Genomic DNA, 20,488 nt, shown 5'->3' with positions numbered 1-20,488 from the left:
AATCTGGTCTTACATGTTTTCCCCCCTTGTCATATGTTGTTTAAGAAAGCCTTCTAGACTTCCTTATCCCAGTGTCAGAATCTGAAGTCAGGTCATTTATAGCTTTTTAGAGAAGCATTTTGATGTGTCATCTATCTAGGATTTATTTCATGAATGGTGTATGATAGAAATTGGTATAAAAATGAACATGTATGTGTGTATACATGCATAATATATGACAGTTTCCTTGAATTGTCACATACAAATCAAAGTCAAACAACAGTGGAATATTATTAACTCAGTTACTTGGGCAATTAGCAAGAGTTTTATATTACTTTTCCCTGTGCTTTTTAATATTTCCTCTAAAATCACAATGCTACTTTCTAGCTATATTTGGGCTATCACCAAAATATATCCTTCTTGTTTATTAAGGCCAGTTCAGTTCTTTGGTTTGAACTTCAAGAGAAGGATCGACCTAGAGGGTATTATGTTAGATACAGTAAGTCAGATGGAGGAAGACAAATACCATACAATTTCTCTCATATGTGGAAAAAAAAACCAAAAGAATAAACAAAAAACCAGAATCAGACCTATGAATACAGAGAATGAATGGGTGAAGGGGAGTGGGAACACAGGCCTCCAGCTCTGGAATATGGAATATGTCATGGGAATAAAAGGTACAGCACAGGGAATAATCAGTGGTCCTGTGATAGCATATGGTGACAGATGGCAACTTTGCTTGTGGTGAGGACAGCATAACATAGAGATGTAGTATCATTACGTTGTACACCTGAAACTAATGGAACATTGTGCGTCAACTATACTTTCAATAAATAAATAAACAGACCCCCCCCCAACAAACAGATTCTTCCAAAGAGTAAGAACACAGCATTTCTTCTCTTTATTTTACTTGTGTCATAGTCATCCCATGGGTGTAGTCAGTATGCAAGTAATGCCTACCACTCATCCTTATAACGTTCCTTGTGATGCGATTGGGCCCAGATGAATAACCTGGCTAATTTTACCATCTTTTGATCCTTCATTTAATCACACCAGTAATGTCTCTTTTGCCAAGTAAGGTAAGATATTCACAGGTTCTGGAGATTAGGCTGTGGACAGTCTTTGGGGAGTTCATATCTTGACCTCTTGGTTGTCACTGATCCAATTCACTTGTCCTCCATTGTAGAGGGGAGTTAGTTGTAGGAGCTGGGAGTGTGCGTCCATTGCCTCCAGTTGAGCTTAAGATTGTGCTCTCAGTGGGGGAAATTTCCCGGAAAAAGGTATGTGGCTAAACAGGCATCATAAAAGATACTTTTAGCATCATCCCTGAAATGAAGGCATTTACATATCAAAATGCATGATAAGTTGAATGAGTTATATTTTGTAAAGCAGTTATAACAATGCCTGGGCATAGTAATATATGTATATCTATATATTGTATTTGTTAAATAAACCACAAAAATAGTGCCCACAAGGAAGACATTTTTAAGGAGAGAATTGATTTGTACATATGATATATCCTCTTAACTGAGAGGGCTGATGGATTTTGTCAGTTCCTTTTCTTGGGGCATATTAAACTTTCACTGTTGACTATCAGAAGGAAATACACCTCAGCAGGTTTGTCCAGTGGTGGTCGTGATTGTGTATGGGCTATATATTGTCATGTTTTTATGAGAATACCCACTTAAAATTGAGAATGAAATGTATATACTGAAAAAGTGGCAGTGCTGATTGGTCTGTCTCTATTTATTGAATACTCACGCTGTGCCAGATGTTACAGAGCATCAGTGACTAATGGTCATTTTGCTCTAGGCTTTTGAAGTATAGTAGGGTGAATTCTTTTGAGTATGCAGATACTGACAATACAAAGTGGATTACACTGTGGGTTAATAAAAATGTAAATAAAGATCTCTAAAGGATTATAAATGAGAGTAATCACACATGTACAGATGTCTTACAGTAGGTAATATTTGAAATGAGTTTTTTTTTTAATTAAAGTTTATTTATTTTGAGAGAGAGCACGGGGGACTGGTACAGAGAGAGGAAGAGAGAGATAACTCCAAGCAGGCTTCATGCCGTCAGTGCAGAACACAGCGCAGGTCTCAAACCCACAAACAGTGAGATCATGACCTGAGCTAAAATCACAAGTTGGACACTTAACCGAGTAAGCCACGCAAGCACCCTTGTAATGAATTTTGAGTACAAAATTTTGAGAGTTAGAGGCACTCCAAGCAAGGGCTTAATGACACCTAAGAGAGAGAGAGAGAACCCAAGGATGTAAAGTCAAACACTTTGGCAGAAATGGAGGGTGTTTCACCTATGATCACAAGTGAGAGAGAGAATGGAAAAGTTCAGTGTAGCTTTCAGATCACATCTCCTTGTGAGGGGGTTGTATGTACTTAATTCTGTAGGACGTAATGAATTTTGAAGAGGGAGAGGTGTCATCCAGCCTACTTTTGAGAAAAATTGATTTGGCTGTCATATATTAGATAAATAGAATGGAGGTGAGATCAGAGGGAGGGATAATAGTTAACAGCTCATTACCAAATACCAAATGGCCTTAGTGAGAAATAGTGAAGGTTTGGACTATGAGAGTGGGAAAGAACTGGGAAGGAGGAGGTGGGTATGAGAAACATTTTGTAAAGCAGAATCCACATGATTTAGCAACTGATTAAGGAGGAAAGGGAGGGGCCCTAATGACTGGTTTCCTGCTTGGATGACTAGGATAATGCGGTATCAGAATAGAAACAGGAAATTGAGGAGATGATATATTCTGGTCTTTAACTGAATGGATTTAAGATGCTAGAAGAATTTTGAGGATGACTGTTTCAAACCAGTATTTGAAAATCAGACTGGAAATTCCAGAAAGAGTAAAAGAAAGAGAAAGAGATTTGGGAGTTTTAGTCTAAAACAATCATAGGATGGGGGAGGGCACCTTATAGCTCATTTAGTTTTATGCACTCATCGTGTGTTTCCTTGCCCGGTATCTGCCAAATGGTTGTCTAGCCTGTATTTGAACTTTAAGTCCATGACATCCTGAGGCACGCATTTCTGTTTGCATCGTTCACTTAGAAATTTCTTCTTTGTTCTGAGCTCACCAAAGTTCCTTCCTTCTGAGCCACATTCTGTATCTTGGGACCCTACCCTAGAGCAATTGCACTTCTTCATTCTTACAAAAGCTCTTCTGATGTTTTAGGAAGGCTGGAACATCCTACTCTTCCAGTAATGCTGGGAGTGTAAAGGGGGCTCAGAGGCGATGTAATATCTTTACTCCTTCTTTGGCTCAGTCCCTGCTAGAATTTTCCCAGATATAAATAAACACAGAAAACAAAGGACAGAAGTTGAAGGGGTTCTAAGCTCCATAAATCTAAAATGCAGAATTGAATTTACAACCACCCTGACATGGAATCATTAGGCTCTCCCTGTGGACAGATGCCTGGGGACACATGTCTACCTCTGTCACCTCTTCCCCTTCTTACGCTCCTGTGTTCTTTTATCAGCTGAACATCTCTAGTTCTTATAGTGATTCATTTGACATACTTCCAGTCACATCACTGTCCTTTGGTCTAACAAGTGGAGAAGAATGAGACTAGCCCCTCCTTTGGTCTAAATATTGTGATGTTTTGTTTGTTTTGATAGCTAAAACCATTTGTATACATCCCCCAGATGGCTCATAGTCACGTGCTGCCACTGTTGTAGTAGCTGTTAATCTTTTGCAGCTGGCTGTGTAACCAAGTGGAAGCTCTTCTCTTTATTGATGTTACATTTTGCCCTGTTAGAGTTGACCGTTACTTTAATCTGCATGAACTTTCAGATCCCAAATTGGTCCTGTTTATCAGGTTGCCTTCTATATTTCCATTCGGGACATTGTTCACGGTGTAGAGTGTGAAACAACTAGAGTACAGTCCTTTTGCCCAGCAGCGTTATTACAGCTTAATAGTAAGTTGTCAAAGATCTGGGGAGGAATTTGAGGGAACTTCATGGAAATGGTATAGATGTAAAAGGTGCTTTTAAAATAAGATGACACTGATGTTTTAACTTGAATTTATTTACATATATAGCTATAGATATATAATAATGCTATTTTTAGAGTTATTTTTTTAGGGGCACTAGCTGGCTCAGTGGAGCATGCGACTCTTGATCTGGGGGTTGTGAGTTTGAGCCCCGTGTTGGATGTAAGGTGTAGAGTTTACTTAAAAAAATAACACTGGGGCACCTGGGTGGCTCAGTTGGTTGAGTGTCTAACTTCAGCTCAGGTCATGATCTCAGGGTTCATGGGTTCGAGCCCGTGTTGGTCTCTGTGCTGACAGCTCGGAGCCTGGAGCTTGCTTCAGATTCTGTGTCTCCCTCTGTCTCTACCTCTCCCCTGCTCACACTCTGTCACTCAAAAATAAATACACATTTAAAAAAATTAAAAAAGAAAAAAAAACACTGTTTTCGGTGTTGGGAGCTTGGGCTCTTCTAAATGTCCATTGACTGCTGAATGGATAAAAAGATGTGGTATATATATGTATATGTAGATATATGTATATATTTATATATATGTGTATATGTAATACATATGTACACACACACAATGGAATATTACTCAGCCATCAAAAAGAATGAAATCTTGCCATTTGCAATGACATGGATGTAGCTAAAGTGTATTATGTTCAGCAAAATAAGTCAGAGCAATTCAAAACCATATGATTTCACTCACATGCGGAAAATTAAAAACAGAACAGATGAACATAGGGGAAGGACGAAAAGAGAAGCAAACCATATGAGATTCATTCATTCATATTTAGAGAGCAGGGGAGGGGCAGAGAGAGAGGGAGAGAGAGAATCCTAAGTAGGCTACTTGGTGTTAGCTTGGAGCCCGACACGGTGCTTGAACTAATGAACCACGAGATCATGGCCTGAGCTTAAATCAAGAGTGGAATGCTTAACAGACTGAGCCATGCAGGCAACCCGAGAGATTCTTAACCATAGAGAACAAACTGAGGGTTGGTGGAGGCAGGTGAGTGGGGGATGAGCTAAATGGGTGATGAATATTAAGGAGGGTACTTGGGATGAGCACTGGGTGTTGTGTGTAAGTGACGAATCACTAAATTCTACTCCTGAAACCAATATAGCCCTGTATGCTAATTAGAGTTTAAATAAAACCTTGAGACAAACAAAAAGAGCTTGGGCTCTTGAGGCAGCAGATCTGAGTTCAAATCCTGTTCTGTACAATCTATTTCTCCTGTCCAAATCTATTTTCTTAGGTATCAAAGAAGGATATTAATTTCTGCTTCCTAGGATATTGTGAGAGTTGAGGAGATAATATACATCAAACAGTACCTTGTTTGGTACATAAGTGCTTGGTTATTATTTCTCTCTCAAAGTCTGATTGCAGTATAAAACATCACATTTTTATGCTCTTTTCATTCACTTTACTTTGAAAAAACTTGTATAATTAAATACCTGGGAAGAAGCTTCTAAGATACATGGTCAGAGTTCTAGTTTTCTTTTTTCCTGAAAATGAATTTTTTTCTTGTTCTGCCTTCTTCCTGTCCTTTATGTAAGCAGCAAAACATTCATTTTAAGGGTGATCAAGGCCAAGGATGCAGTCCAGAAATCTTTGACCATGGTGTCCTTACATCTGTGCTGTTATGAAAGCAAATCTACCATCATCTGTGACCCTCAAGATCCATCCCATTTATAATGAGTATTTCATTACCTATTTGTTCTGGCTCACCCTGTGTAAAGGATGTTCGGGAGATGGTTCGCACTTTCCTATTTTAGTGGCTTTCTCCCTCCCTACCACTGTATGCTTTAGTTCTGTTTTCTTGTCAGCTGTATTTAATGTGATATTAAGCCTATCCCTTAAGGTTTTAATTTTTTTAAGTTTTTATTTAAATTTCAGGTAGTTAACCTACAATGTAATATTAGTTTCAGGGGTACAATATAGTGACTCAACACTTCCACACAACACCTGGTACTCAGCACAAGTGCACTCCTTATATTTTTCATTTTCTGAAGGTTCTAAGAATTGCTGTTTTTCTCTTTCTTTTAAGGTTTATTTATTTATCTTGAGAGGAAAAGTGCGCACAAGCAGGGAAGGGGGAGAGAGAGAGGGAGAGAGAGAGAATCCCAAGTAGGCTCTGCACTGTCAGTGTGGAGCCCAACACAGGGCTCGATATTACAACTGTGAGATCATAACCTGCGCTGAAACCAAGAGTCAGATGCTTAACTGACTGAGCCATCTAGGTGTTCCAGAACTCTTTTATTTCAAATTGGTTAGGTTATTATTTTTTTTTCAATATATGAAATTTATTGTCAAATTGGTTTCCATACAACACCCAGTGCTCATCCCAAAAGGTGCCCTCCTCAATACCCATCACCCACCCTCCCCTCCCTCCCACCCCCCATCAACCCTCAGTTCTCAGTTTTTAAGAGTCTCTTATGCTTTGGCTCTCTCTGGTTAGGTTATTATTATATACAGGTATAGAAATATCTCTCTATACTTAATGCTTATCTTTTATTTCTTTGTTTTAAAAGTGCCAGTTGATAATTCTAGATCTGTATTTACACTATAGACAGTAGAGAGAGAGAGTTGCTTTATGTTCTAATGATTATTGCTCAAGGTCCCTTATTTCCTTTCATGCTTAGTTGCTGTTTGTTTGTTTGTTTGTTTCAATGAGGTGATCATTTTCCTTGGAATATTATTTTTGGGGATTCTCTGGGGTTTAGAATGAAGGGAGAACTCTTCTAGAAAGGGTTTCCATTTGCCTTGTCAAAGAGTGCCTAAGGTGTGATACTCTGGAGTCACTATAAATTAAATGAAATTCATAGCTTGAGGTTTTGGAGGGGGGGACTCAGTAATACTGTATTATAAATCTACCTGAAGAATGTGTAAGGATTTGGGGAAGGTCACGTTTGTTTATGTTTCATAATTTTCTTGAGGGTGGAGCCCTTAGCTCTTCTTGATGAGGGTTCTCGGCAGTGTGGTATTTGACTGAGCCCCCTCTCCCCACTCTTTCAGTCTTGCACCAAAGTAAACCTAGGCTATGGCAACTGGGATGACTAGGTCCAATAAAGGCCCTTAGGGAAATATCTTCAGTGTTCCACTTAATTCTTCAAGTTCCCATTTTACTTACATTCTGGCCTAGGACTCTTATGAAGTATTTCATTTTGACAGAAAAAAACCCCACAGTATTTTTATTTATTTTTATTGTTAAGGTTGGTCCAAATAACCTAGATTGCCATACTACTAGAAACAGAACTTCCCCATTTTTTTTTTAACGGGAGTTTTCTCAGCCAGATTTTCTATTTAACATTTAATATTTCTTGGACATAATTCTCACCTCTGACCTTACTTTCTTGCTACTGGCAGCTTTATAATCTCCATTTCACCTTTATTTTCTCCTTTGAATAATTTATATCAACATCAAATACCTTGAAGTAGTTACTCTCATTAATGTGATACATATTTTCCAAAAAAAAAATCTTTAAAAATCCTCCAGATGATATAGTTGTGTGTTTGAAGAATGGATGCATGTCTTTGGAGAAAGAGTCAGGACTTGGCAAATGGGTGAAATAAAAACATGTAGTGAGAAATTCATGGATAGAAAGAGAGCATTGTTGAGATGATTGACCAGACCATTTAGGTTGTCAGAGAATTACACTAAGCTAGGAAGGGGTTATGGGATATAAGTTGATTAAAGGAGGTAAGAAAGGCAGGAATGATGAAGGAACTAGAAGTACAAGAGCCATGGTAATCTTGGGTAATTCTATCCTGTATTCAGATTTTTAAAAAATCAATTGATGAACATTTGACTATGGACCACATAAATCAGGGCTGGTTGGTAGTCTTCTCTTTTCTTATAACTAACTATCAGATATTATCTATAACAAAGGATCTTTTGACCTCAAAAGAATATTCTTGGTACATTCACTCATCAAAGCAATACCTAGAAACAACAGAAAATCAGAAAGTTATTGTATAGGACATCTGATACTTGATGACTGTTTTTCATCTGGAGATAATAGGGAGACTCAGAGAAAGCATAAATTTCATCATGTTATTTTTATATCACATTTTCCCTGCTATTCTTTCTCACTTTGAACAATTTAATGTACTACACTTGAAAGAGGGTATAATATGTGATTATTTTTTGGATTGTAGTGTGTGTGTGTGTGTGTGTGTGTGTGTGTGTGTGTGTGTGTTGGTATAAACATATATATGTAAAATTCTTTACCTCTGAATTTCTAAGTTGTTTTAAATGTTTAAAGTTGCTTGGCCACCATTCATCATTTATGGAGCTACTCCTCTGCCTCTGGCATTATATTGTTTTTGCATATATTTTCCCATTGAATGCTCAGAAAATCCTGTGAGTTGGAAATTATTATTGCTATCTAGTAGGTGAAACTGAGACTCAGAAAATTACTAACACTTAACTTTATTGTTTATAAAGGTTTTTCACCTATATTTAAAGTATATTTTAACTGTGATTCTCATATCAAGCCTATGAGTTAGATCAGATTTAGAAAACCTTTACTGACCAATAGTAATTATATCTAATAATATATATATCTTATGTGTAATGCCATGAGAGGGACCCAAGGGATGGGAACAATGTGTGAAAAGTTCCTGGAAGAATGTAACAAGTAGACTGTATAGTTATAAATGGCATTCTCTGTTCCAACTATTTATTTAGTTTTGTCAGGTACATTTTTTAGAGATACTTTTTTTTCATGTGTTCCAGTGATTAAAGCCAGGAAGTATTTGTGGCATAAAGCTGCAACCCAAAAATATTAATGATCTCTTTCTTTTTGGGTGTCAGAAAAATCTCGTTTGTAAATTTGGGTGTGATGATCAAAGTGAAAAGGAGTGTGTGAGGTAAATTTATGCTAATTGGCTAGAATTCTTTTTGCTTCATTCATTTCAGATTCTTGCTATAGGTAAGAAAGGATTTCGTGGAGCCATAGAATCAGAGGGGGGAGAAACATATCTATGATATGGTGAGCTATTAATACTTCCAAAATTAAGAAGCCATATTTAGTATAGTACAACTCTGGAATTTTCTTTTAAATGTATATGATAATAAGTTAGAGTTTAAATAATGGACTCAAGGTCAGGCAGCTTATAAATGGTGGCAGTTGGATTTAAACCTCATCTGTTTCCCCTTAGAACCATGCTCTAAACCCTTCAACACTTCCAACAGGAGATAGGGGTTTCCATGATTCAGAGTTTTTTAAATTGGCCAATTGTGGGATCATGCTACAACTGTAAGTTTTTAGATTCACTTAAATGATTCTTAGCCATATAAGTCTTAGGTCACAGATGAAGAAGATTATTTAGGAAATAATTACAGGAGTTAAAATTAAGGTAATAATAAGCCCATAGTAATTATAGCTCACATATTTCAGTCTTTTATATTTTTTTTTCTTTTTGTGCATAAACACAGATTCACTATTTTTAACTTTTTATATCTGTCAAATTAAATTTTGCAGTGCTCATTTTCTTGTCATTGGGTTTATAGTATTTGGTTGAATTAAGGATTATTTTTATTTGAGTTTACCAAGCAAAGCAATGAAATCAAAGTCCAAAAGCTTGTTTTGTTTTCCATAGCTTTTGACCATGACTAGCACATAGTAGTTTCTCAGTAAATATTTATTGAGTGAATGTGTGGGTCAAGTATACATTTATTATTAATCTTGGTTTGCCAATTAAACGTTTTTTCAGCTGCTAGACCAAAGAGAAATATTTCCTTTGTGAAAAATGCTCAAATTCTGATACATATTTTTAATACAGTGTCTTTCTAAAGCTTCTGAGTGTTTAAGGGTGTTATTGAATATATGTCATTAGTGCTTACTGGAAAATCTCTTAAGTCTTAAGACATTGATACATACTATCCCATATAATGTATTTTCCCAACTGATGATGATTAAAATAAATGAGTCACATGAGAAAATACACTGCCTCCTAAACCTAGCCAACTACAGCTGAGTGCACTTTAGAAGTTAACTCCTTGTTGACTGATTTCGAATGGCCTAAGATGGAGTAACGGGGAAGGCTAGAATCTAGCTCTGTCAGACCTTCATCCTCCAGAAGCTAGCTCAGGCATATTCTCATGTTCGCAGCAGAGGTGGAACAGAGGAAGAAGAGATGTGTAAGTACTGATTCAAGCCCCTGCTTCTTGACTCATAACATCCTATTGGCCCAAGCAAGTCACGTCCTGGACTGAGAGTGAAGGTTACATGCCAAAGGGTATGGATGTAAGCAGGAGTGAAGAACTGGGACCATTAATACAACCAATCTACTATAGAAGCCTAACTCATTGAATCTATTCTCATAAAGTATGTGTGGCATTTCCACTCTAACCTTCTGAACCATTGCTTAAAACTGAATCTTAAAAGACAAACATAAACACACACACGTGCACATGTGTGCACATACACATATAACTTTGTTCATTTTCTGCTTACCTTATACTTTTTGCTAAGGCACTTCATTAGCTAAAATATTTCTGTAGAGACTAGCACAAGAATAGCAGGCTTTTGATAGAAATATCACATGGTATGAACTTGGTGTTCAGTATACAAGACAAATATTATCCACATGGCATTTATCAAATAAAATTTGTGTGTGGACATTTTATTTACAAGCACACATTGTAAGGAAAGACTTATTTTAAAAATAAAAATGAGCTGATCATTCTACAAACATTCCAGCAGCCTATTATAATGAAATTGTGTGTTAAGTGTCATTCTTAAAGCAAGGGAGATGGCATTTGCATATCAGTATAATTGCTTTGGATTAAACACTGAAAGATGAGAGCCAAGAGAGCTTATTAAGCTGAAATGAGGGCAAGTGATAAAAAAGTGATATTATGTCAACATAGCATCTGGATATCTGTTGCTATTTCCATTGAAATCCTAAATTGCAATGTTTCTTAAAATTAGCATTGAATGCCAGTCTTGAAATATAATAAAAAATTAAAATGTTAATGCATAAATTGTGCTTGATAAATACAATTTGATTTGAAAGCTAAGCTAGAGTTTTCTCTACTTTGTTAATATTTATTTGTTCTTCACGTACTAGACTATAAGCTATTGAAAGGCATTATGTCTCAGTTACTCCTGTGTCTTCAGGGCTTTGATATAATCTGTTCTATAATAGGTGCTCAATTAATATGTGTGAATGAATGAATGCAAGGTTTGGTGACCCCGTCACAGTCACTGTTAAGTCTTTTAGAGGAATAGCTGGAGACTGCTGGTTTTGATTGGTCTTCTCCCTCTTTGCCTCAGGGAAACTTCAGTCATTAAATAGGTAAAGCCTACAGTCACCTGCGAAGGCTTTGTGACGTGGGGCAGGTGTGAGGCAACTTCTTTTGTAATTCAGGCGGCATCCTGTTGGGATGTTTGCTTTGGAGCTTATATTAGAAACCACCCTTTGCTGTGTCCACAGCCTCAGAAACCGATCTCACACCTTTTTGGTAATTCGATGATAATGCATAACTCTTATTTGCATTAGAGAATGAGCACCGCTTCCAGGTGTCCCTTGAACTCATCATCGTTACTTCCTGTTTGCCAGACTGCCTGTTTTGTTAGATCGTCCAAAACATTTTCTTTAAACTTGGTGAGACTGACCCCTCCGTTTCAGTTATTCTGGGGAGTTTATTCTGTGGAATGTCTAAACAGCTTACAAATACTATCTTCTTTAATCCTTATAACAGCTGTGTAAAAAAGTTCCCATTAAATATCTCCATTTTGCAGATGAAGAAATGGAGGCCCAGAGAAGTGACTTAGCCATGGCCCTACGACCAGCAAGTGGCAGAGCCAGGTTTTACAATTATACAGTTTGGCCCCAGAGGGTTGTTCTCGTAACCGCTGTGCTGTGAGTGCATAGGTGAAGGCTTCCCTAAGGCTTCTGAAAATGAAGTATTTTGTATGCCACATCTCTTCTGTGGTGGTTGTTTTAAATTCTTAATTGTGGTAAAAAAAAAAAACAACTCAAAACATGAAATTTACCACCTTAAACATTTTTAAGTATGCAGTTCAGTAGTACTAGATGTGTTCACACTGTCGTACATCAAATCTCTGGAACTTTTGCATCTTGCAAAACTCAAAACTTTCTCGTTGAACAGTAATTCCCCATTTTCTACCACATCTCCTTTTAATTCCTGTCATCCCAAAGACAGCCCCCCCCCCATTCTCATAAAACTCCATCATACTACTATCACATGATATAATAACAGCTAAACAGAGACAGGACATTGTTTTATTTGCATAGATAACTTTATGCCCAGAATTCAAAATTTTTAAGAAATACAAATACACAAGAAATGGGGTGAGTTGAAATAAAAAGATTTGTACTGATATGTCTTTTTCTTGTTCTTCAGTTTGGCCTTAGAATTTTGCAAAAGGAAACTTTTCTGTTATAGTTCATCAGACTGACCTACAACTGAATCATAACTTCAGGAATATTTTCTTGGTTCAAAGCCAAGAAAGCAAAAAAAACTGTATTTAATTTTCTCATTTCTTATATATAAATATCATTTTAACCTCTGCTCAAAGAGAAATTACATTTAAATACCGAAAAAGTGCTATTATTATATATAGCCTATATTTTATAATAATAATTGCCATTTAGTACTCTTTGATGTTTTAAAAAGACAGTTGTGACATTCAACATAGAGAATATAAATATGTATTACATATATTTATGATTTTATATATAACAGATTTTTAATCAATTAAATAAAATACTAATGCTATAAAATGCATGCAGCATTATAAATCTATGTTTGAAAAACTAAACAAAAATCTGAAAAGGATACTTATATCAATGTACATTTTCAATTCTTATTTTTCTTTATATTTACTACCATGTTTGATCCACAAATAATCTTGTGCAATAGTTTGAAGGGGCTGTCCTAACGGATGATATAGAAATAGATTCAGATTCCAGAGCGACAGTGCTCAGGCTAAGCATTACAGGATGAGCACAGAAGGGAAAGGAGTTCCTGGCTCAAGGTCTCCACCACGACATGGAAGTGAGGAACAACTCGGATATCAGGAGCGCCTGTACTTTAAGTACCGAGGAAGCCACAGATGTGAATGGGGAAATGGGGGGAAATGGGAGGAAATGGGGAGGAGAGGCCAAACCCAGGTCAAAAAAGACCTCATATAGCCAAACAAAAGTTTGAATTTGATTCCACATAGTATGCACATGCACTGAAGGGTACTCAGCAATGCACTGTGACACATGTTAAAATGTCACAGATGAAATATTTTATCAAAAATCTATTTGCTAGTGTCAGGACTCATTCTCAACTTTTTCCTCCTGTTTCCTTAGGCGGGGTGGTTGGTCGCTCAGCTGTTAAAAGGAAGTCTGAGGATTTCTCTAAGAATCCCTCCAAGCCCACAAGTTGGTGTAGACAAGTAGTTAGGGATAAGGGTAGACAGAGGAATTTTCTGCTTCCTAAAGTACTTAAAACTACCTGGTAATTAATTCCATTGCTTTATGAATTATTTTAACACCAAACAGTAAAGGGACTGGTAGGCTCAGGTAAATGATGAATGCCATCATGTTTGGACATGTTAAATGAAAGATGTTTACCAGTCACCCAAGGGTATGTCTCAAATAGCAAATATTACAATTAAAAAAAGTCTTTTAACAAAAATAACTATTTAAGAAATATATTTTTTATGATGTTTTCAATAGCTCATTTTTTTCAAGCAATCTCAAATTCCAAAAACTCAGGAAGATGAGATTTTGAGTAATACAAAACTTTTAGTTACATATAATTCTTTTCTTTTCTTTTCTTTATTTTTTAAGACTATTTATGTTGAGAGAGAGAGAGGCAGGGGAGGGGCAAAGAGAGAGGGAGAAAGAGAATTCCAAGCAGACTGCACTGTTAGTGCAGAGCCCAACAGGGGGCTCAGTCTCATGGACCATGAGATCTTGACCTGAGCTGAATTCAAGAGTTGGATGCTTAATCGACTGAGCCACCCAGGTGCCCCGCATCTAAGTATTTTTAAAGTATTATCCACATTTATGAATTCATCCAAATTTGGCGATGAGGGGATTTTAATGTAGTCATTTACCTTCTTGCCTTACAATGTTATCATAAAATATATTGTTTAGGAGCTGCAGAAATCACTTTTAATTAGCAGCTATATTTAAGGTAATTTCATATCACAGTCATCTATTCTTTTCCCTATAATTACCTGTTGTAATTTGTTTCACAGTTCATCTAAACTTAGCATTTTTCATTCATGTGTCCATTCTAAGTCAAGAAACTTTTACTTTTTCTTTCTAGTGGTTATTGTCTGATGGGGACAAAATAATTGAGACAGACTAGAGAAGGAAGATGGAATAGGGGGGCAAGAGACAGACAGCAGGTGCATTTGTATATTATGAAGTGTTTGCAAAATAATAAGCACCACATGAATAATGCATTGGACGAAGATTGTCTGGCAAATGATATTGAGTCATATATCCCAATCATCCCGCAATTACTGAAGAACGAATTACAAGTGCCTAATGCATCCAGTTTTATCAGAGAGAGAATTCAACATGTGGGCCATCTAGGTAGAGTAAAAGGGTTAGTCTTTATTTAATAGAGGATTAAAATCCCTATATCTGGATCTGGATCTATATGTCTATAACTGTACCTATATCTATATAACTTGAAAACCTCAGAGAGGTGTGTGTGTGTGTGTGTGTGTGTGTGTGTGTGGGTGTGTGCGTGGGTGCATTTAAAAGTCTAGGGTGGTTCTTTGTGAGGAATTAAATTCATATGGTGTATTTGCTCTTGCTTCCAAGGTTGGCTTTTATATAATGCAACAAAACTATTATTTGCACTAATATTATTACTGTAGTTCATTTTCAGCTTAAGTACTTATGTTTATTTCTTTCAAATATTTAACATTTGTATTCATTAAAATTAATTTAAATTTCAGTATTTAATATATCTTATATTAACCTTGACAATAAACCTAAGGGAATATTCCTATTCACATTTTACAGATAAGGAACTGGAGAGTCACTTAAGTTAAGAAACAGGTTTAAGGTTAGTTAATTGCAGAGATGGGATACTGACCTCATGGTGGCTAATATCAAAGTCTATTCATTTTGTTTTTCATTAAATCACTCCACTGTCTTTATTTAAAAAGCATAGGGTTGGGCTTCTGTATGGTTTGTTTACCTAGCAGTGTAAAATACTGAGACATCAAAGACAAAGATGAAGTAAAAAGTCAGAAACCCTTTGCTTCAATGTTGTTTTGTTTTGTTTAAAAGAGAGAGGGAGATGTAATGCAAGATCTAGGATTTTGGAGTGGTTGGTGTGCCTTTCTTCATTTTACCTGTGGACTGATTTGCTGTCTGCTCGCTAGATGGATGTGGCTGAGCTGTTGGGGCGGCCACTGTTGTCAGAGCCACTGGGTGTGGCAGAATTCTCAGCTGTCCCTGCTGCTGGGGCTGCAGCTGTAAGGCAGAGGACAGCTGCAGTGAGTGCTGAGCGCCGCTCTGCTCAGGTCTTCTCTGGCTCTCCACACAGCCAAGTGGAGACAACACAGCTGCCTGTAGGGGCTGCAGCAAACTTCCTGCTCCAGCAAGGTTAAGGACAACAGCTTGCTGAGCAGATAAGGCTGTTCTCTGACTGGTTGACCCTTGTGCACTTGAGCCCTGTGATACCGGCTGCTGAGGATGAGGAGCTGTGGGCTGCTGACTGGAAGCTGTAGGTTGTTGAAGTTGTTGTTGTGGAATCAGCTGATAGAGCCACTGCTGCTGAGGCTGTTGCTGGGTGTTCAGTTGCTGGGTGTTCAAAAGGTATGAACCTTGTGGAAGCTGGAACATGCTTACTGGCCTGATACTTGGGGCATCTTTAAAAAAAAACTGAGCACCTGCTTGAGAAGGAGCCTGCAGTGCCGGGGGCCCTACATTTGGTGGCCAAGATCCTGAGGGCAGGTTACTGGGCTTGATTCCCGCAGGAGCTGTGGCCCCAGTGGTAGAGCCCTGCCTAAGGCTGGAATCCCTTGCCCAAGCCTGGACTCCACTGACAGTGCCCACCACCTGGATGATGTTGGGGCCAGCAGAACTGTCTGTGGACTGGGTGGCCAGGCTTCTTTGTGATGAGCCGGTAGTGGATATGGTGGTTTTAGGAAGTATACTAACTTGAGTCACTTTCGCAGAAGGTTTCTGGGACTTGGCCGTGACCTGGGCGGCCAGGCTTCTTTGTGATGAGCCGGTAGTGGATATGGTGGTTTTAGGAAGTATACTAACTTGAGTCACTTTCGCAGAAGGTTTCTGGGACTTGGCCGTGACCTGGGCGGCCAGGCTTCTTTGTGATGAGCCGGTAGTGGATATGGTGGTTTTAGGAAGTATACTAACTTGAGTCACTTTCGCAGAAGGTTTCTGGGACTTGGCCGTGACCTGGGCGGCCAGGCTTCTTTGTGATGAGCCGGTAGTGGATATGGTGGTTTTAGGAAGTATACTAACTTGAGTCACTTGCGCAGAAGGTTTCTGGGACTTGGCCGTGACCTGGGCGGCCAGGCTTCTTTGTGATGAGCCGGTAGTGGATATGGTGGTTTTAGGAAGTATACTAACTTGAGTCACTTGCGCAGAAGGTTTCTGGGACTTGGCCGTGACCTGGGCGGCCAGGCTTCTTTGTGATGAGCCGGTAGTGGATATGGTGGTTTTAGGAAGTATACTAACTTGAGTCACTTGCGCAGAAGGTTTCTGGGACTTGGCCGTGACCTGGGCGGCCAGGCTTCTTTGTGATGAGCCGGTAGTGGATATGGCGGTTTTAGGAAGTATACTAACTTGAGTCACTTTCGCAGAAGATTTCTGGGACCTGGCCGTGACCTGGGTGGCCGAGGTTCTCTGTGATGTGCCGGTAGTACACAAAGTAGCTGTAGGAGGCCTGGAAACTTGAATCAGTTCCACAGAGGATTTCTGGGAAGTGGCCATGACTGGGATGGTCAGGGTTTTTTGTGATAAGCTGGTAGTAGATATGGTGGCTTTAGGAAGTATACTAACTGGAGTCACTTCCACAGAAGATTTGCAGGACTTGGCCATGACCTGGGTGGCCAAGGTTCTCTCTGAGGAGCTAGCACTGGACAAAGTAGCTGTAGGAGGCATGTTAACTCGAATCACTTCCACAGAGGACTTCTGGGAATTGACCGTGACTGGGGTAGTCAAGGTTCTTCGTGATGAGCTGGTAGTGGACACAGTGGCTGCGGGAAGCACGCTAGCTTGTTTCACTTCCACAGAGGATTTCTGGGAGTTGGCCTTGACCTGGGTGGTCAGGGTTCTTCGTGATGAGCTGGTAGTGGACACAGTGACTGGAGGAAGCATACTAATTTGAATCACTTCTGCAGAAGGTTTCGGAAAGTTGACTGTGATCGGGGTGGTCAGGGTTCTTTGTGATGAGCTGGTGGTAGTCAGGGTGGCTGCAGGAAGCACGCTAGCTTGTTTCACTTCCACAGAGGATTTCTGGGAATTCGCTGCGACCTGGGTGGCCAGGGTTCTTTGTAGAGAGCCGGTGGTAGACAGAGTGGCCGCAGGAAATGCGCTAATTGGATTCACTTCCACAGGGGATTTCTGGGAAGGACTTGGTGGCTTAGAAGCTGGAGCAGGAGATGGAGATTTAAGAAAGGTGCTTCCCTGCCATGGAGTAAAACTGTTACCTGACCAAGTCTTTCCTGAGCTTGAGGGAGGTTTGATGGCTGGAGATGGATGGCTGACTGCCTTCCCCAGGACTGAAGACTGAACAGACATGATCTCAGGCTGTTCTGTTTCTTTCCCTGGAGGCAGCTGGCTGAGGCTGGCTGAGCCACTGGAGCCGTGTGACACAGTGACCGGACATTTGGCCTTCTGCTTGACCAAGACCTGTGACTGAATGACTTCCCTCCCAGCATCACTCTTTGACCTAGGCAGAACACTAGTTGAATGGTCACCTGTGGAGGAGTGCGGAGGGGACGCCTGTCTTTCATGTCTGATTTTTTTACGTACCCTTCTTTTACCAGAGATAAATGGATCATTAAGTGACTGCATGAAGGCTGGCTTTGTTTGAGACTCATCGCCACCTTCATATCCAAATTCAAAATCATCTTTTGCCTCGTGGGCTGGCCAGTCTGTTGGTTGTGACTCATCATATTTGACAAACGTCTCCCATTTAGCATATTTCTGCACGTCCACTTCAGAAGGTACAGCCAAGTCACAGGGTCTCTGTTTCCACGTATCTACATAATTCCCCGGTTTAGAAATTACGAAGTCACAATTCTCACTTGTTGTACTTTCTCTGCTTTTTTTGTAAGAAGGCCATACTCTCAGCTCAGGAGGAGGTGGACGATGAGACAGCTCCTGCTGCCGGTTCAGGGAGGGTGCAGAATACCTCTTGAAGCTCCTTTTCATGGGGCCAGTGTTCATCTTTTGCTTGTTATAGAGCAGCCTGTTTGCAGTGCAGGCTACTGATACAGAAGGATCAAGACACAGCGGTTCGGCCGTAGCTAAGATCAGCTGGCTCTCCAGCAAAAGCCTGTCTTCCTGGGTCCAGGTCTGGTCATCGCTGCTCATGGACTGCACGTCGCAGGCTAACGTCTGCATCGTTGGCCGCAGGAGAACATGCCTGCTCGCGTAGCCGGGAGGTTCCCGACTGCACTGCCTGTAGTCCCGTACCTGGGCTATGACACACCCAGAGTGAAAAAAGTTAACCTGAGATTTTTCCAGGAGATCCACCAGAGCAGGAGGTAATTGTTCAGCATCCAAGTATTCGAGCAACTCCCCTTCTTCATAAGGCAGTCGAATGGTCTCCGAATAGGATCCATTTTCGCCCTCGAGCATCAGCGAATATCCCTCCTTTCCTGGGTATAGGTTGACCACTAAGCACGGCAACGACTCTCTCCTCAGGAGCTTCTCCAACAAGTTCACGTTGCTTCTTAATTCCTCCGTAGCCTCAGGCTCTTTCCCGCATTCTTCCACATATAGGTCATAAAGTTTTTCATCCAGAGATGCTCCCCCACTCGCTGAGCCTTTCCTTTTAGGAGGACTCTGCTGGGCACTGGCAATGATATAGTCCGCACGGTCCAGAGCTTGTTCTAAAGACTGTTGCATCGTGGGGCAACAGGGGCCCTAAAAAGAAGGGAAACTGCAAGTGCCTTGATGAGCGGGATAAAAATAGTGTCTCTGATACAAATGTTTAGGTCTGCAGAATGTCCCAACTCCACACTGGAGCTACCAGCCTAACTTCAAAATTAATACCAAGAAACCCGCCAGCAAGAAAACAAATCACAGAATTCTTGGCAGTCTTCCAAAATACCTGTGTCTGTACAGGCCGTAGCCTCTGTACTGGGCCTTACGTCGTTGCCCTTGGCTAGGCCGGAAGTTGACGCGGAGGGGTCAAGCTACATAGCCTCAGTGCGCTTGCGTGCTGCCTCAGGCTGCACTTCCGCGCCCCCGATGGCGGGGTGTTCAGTGGTCTGCACTTCCTTTCGTTCGTGCACTTCCTGTTGTGATGCCTGCGCTGCCTCTTGACAAGTAGGGCCCGGAAGCCATGTCCAGTCGTTGCAGTTTTATGGGATAATGACAAAAACCATTTCTAGGAACTGATTTGGTGTCATGCTTTTCCCCATTTTCTTGTCATAAAATAAAGAACAAAGAAAAATTACAAATATAATTATGACCTATGTGCTCTCCTTTTTCCCATAAAAAGATGTATGTGTGTTCAACCCGCAGCTGCTTTTGAGAATGGATTACAAGGGAAGTTGTACACTGAGATTGAGACAATAGGATCAGTAACAAGTTACTTTCCATGTAGGAGTTAACAGTTTGCTTGGTGAGGCAAACAAGTAATCAGATAAATAGAATACACCACAGTTTATAGACTTGTGGGCAGAGTGGTAAAGGAGAGGAAGTGCTAAACACGGAGAAGTGAGACCAACTATCTCCAAAGGAAATGATAGTTGAGCTTTCTTAAAGGGTGAATAGAAGTTATCAGACAAATAAAAGGATTCAAGTCATGGAAATTCTGGAGTTAGGAGAGAAATCTATATTGGAGCTATGGATGAGGATGTTGTCAAAATCTATTTGAATTTATTTTCCAGAGAGTTCCCACCAAGAGTCAGCCATATTTCAAAGTTATTCAAAATACAATTTATCTAATGCTCCAGGAACTTTAGAAAGCAGGCATTTTTACCCTCTTTTTTTCCAGTGAAGAACCTGACATTCAAGCAACTTAAGTAATAGGCTGAAGGTTATAAAATGGTAAGCAGTTGAGGCAGGAAACAAATCCAAATCTCTGACTGCAAAGTCTAGCCTCTTTCCACTTCTCTAGGAAACTACCCCTAAAAACAGAGGGGCATCTGGAAACATTGATAGGGAATTTGCTGATAGATGACCAATAGGATGTCATCTTAAGATGACATGCAAATTTTGTGGGGTTTTTTTTTGCTAATGTAAAACATTAAATTACTCGTTGTTATGCAAAATTGATCATTCATAAAGACATCCCATTAAAACCAGTCATGGATAAAT

General features: G+C 39.6%; 1 protein-coding gene and 1 pseudogene across 1 annotated transcript in view; one reads left to right on the top strand and one right to left on the bottom strand.

Annotated features, from left to right (window-relative positions):
- Positions 1–20,488, top strand: part of IL1RAPL1 (interleukin 1 receptor accessory protein like 1) — a 1,360,593-nt gene that overhangs the window by 774,685 nt on the left and 565,420 nt on the right. The window lies entirely within an intron of this gene.
- Positions 15,278–19,069, bottom strand: LOC145714423 (transcription factor SPT20 homolog pseudogene; annotated as a pseudogene).

The sequence above is a fragment of the Panthera onca genome, chromosome X, assembly GCF_046562875.1.
Source record: "Panthera onca isolate mPanOnc1 chromosome X, mPanOnc1 haplotype 2, whole genome shotgun sequence".
In the NCBI taxonomy this organism is placed as follows: Eukaryota; Metazoa; Chordata; class Mammalia; order Carnivora; family Felidae; genus Panthera; species Panthera onca.
Note: the sequence above shows the minus strand (reverse complement) of the source record. Positions and strands in the feature narration are given on the sequence as shown.